General features: G+C 37.5%; 1 protein-coding gene across 1 annotated transcript in view; it reads left to right on the top strand.

Annotated features, from left to right (window-relative positions):
* Mrpl48 (mitochondrial ribosomal protein L48) overlaps window positions 1–1,727 on the top strand; it is a 64,022-nt gene that overhangs the window by 56,671 nt on the left and 5,624 nt on the right. The window lies entirely within an intron of this gene.

Raw genomic sequence — 1,727 nt, 5'->3', positions numbered from 1 at the left:
CAGGGGTTTAATCTCTGGGCCTGCCATGCTGGCCCCATCCCCAGGCCGCACTGAGATGGCAACTGAGACTGGGCATGGTGGTGCGTGCCTGTAATCCCAGCTCTTGGGAGGCTGTAAACAGGCAGATCACTACTAGTCCAATCTAGTAGTGAGACCCTGAACACCCTGTAGACCCTTCCCTAAAATAAAAAAGAAAACATCGGGCTGGAGAGATAGCTCAGTGGGATAAGCACCTGCTTGGCAAGTGCAGGGTCCTGAGTTCAATCCCGAAGAGTGTTCGGGAGATCTTTCCACTCACACCAATTCGATTAAAAAAAAAAAAAAAAAAAAAAAAAAATTCTTTAAAAAAGAAAACATCTATAGTTTCAGCTCAAAATTATAAAATTAAATGTGTAGGTAACCTATTTATATACTGCTATAAAATATTTTTGAGGAGAAATATGCAAAGAAGCTATTACCTATATGAGATGTATAATAAAGATTTTTTTTTCAGTTGAAGGAAAGATAGGGAAATGGAAAAAAATGAATCAAGTTATATTATGTGCAGGTACAAATTCTCCATGATGAATGTAATCATTGTGTGTATCTAAAATACACCAATAAAATCTGATTTTAAAAAGTTTTTTTTCATCCCGGATGCCAGGAATATTAAAAAGCAGATATATCTAACCATAACATGCTGTGATTCATCAGATAGCACAAACTTTCAATTTCATGAAGTTTGTTTGTTGACACTGACTTAAACTATCATTTATTTTATCATGTGGGAACATAAGTTATAGGTCAAAAATATAGGATTTTGAACTTTAAAAAATGACCAGAGTTCCAGTGTCTTTATACAAGTGTGTCTAATTTTCTGTTAGCTCCTTAAGGGCTCCTTTTGCTTTTGTAAATACTGCTGCACTTTCTTGGAATGCTCTTCCAGCAAGCAGCTATACTTTTTCTCTGTCTCGTGAAAAATCACTACCTTGCCCGTGAATTTTCTTGAGTCCCTCTTCCTCTTATCTCTACACTGTTCAAGCACATCTTTGCTTTGCTGTGGTAAAGATATTTGTGCACTTATTTCTCTGAAACACTCTTCATGATCTCCTCGAAAGTATACACTGCTTTTGTGTCCAGAGTACTTAGGACTGAACAGGCTGTTAGCAGGGTCTCACTTTGTAGTTTAGGCTGGCTTTGAACTCACTCTGTAGCCCAGTCTGGCCTCCAACTCCCAGTGATTGCCCTGCCTCAGCCTACTGAGTACTGGAATTACAGGTGTGTATAACCACACCTAACTTTGAGTGCCTTTAAAAAAAAAACTTTAAAAAGTGTTTACATAATTATTTGATTTTTCTCTAAGAATTGTGTTCTCAGGCCGGGGAGATAGCTCGTAGAATAAGTGCTTTTCTGGCAAGCGCAGGGTCCTGTGTTCAATCCTTGGTAATGAAAAAAAATTGTGTTCTCACTCCTTTATATGAGGAATTTATCATCTGTATTGCAAGAAGAGGAAATTAGAGATCATGTAGAAAAGTCAAATGGGATGTTGGTTAGAGAAGCTACCTGAAGGAGTGCAATACCCAGCATTTACTATTTATAAGAGTAGAGGAACCTAGTTCAATCACTGCAATAATCCTGTGAACTAGTTATTATTCTTATTCTATAACTGAAGAAATTGAGGCAGTGCTGAATTAATTGTTCAAGTAGGAAAGAAGCAGAGTCTATGCAAATCAAGGACCATCATGTTT

Source organism: Octodon degus, unplaced genomic scaffold (assembly GCF_000260255.1).
Source record: "Octodon degus isolate 3935 unplaced genomic scaffold, OctDeg1.0 scaffold00146, whole genome shotgun sequence".
NCBI classification, from domain to species: domain Eukaryota; kingdom Metazoa; phylum Chordata; class Mammalia; order Rodentia; family Octodontidae; genus Octodon; species Octodon degus.
The sequence above is the reverse complement of the archived record's forward strand: the minus strand, read 5'-3'. Positions and strand labels throughout refer to the sequence as shown.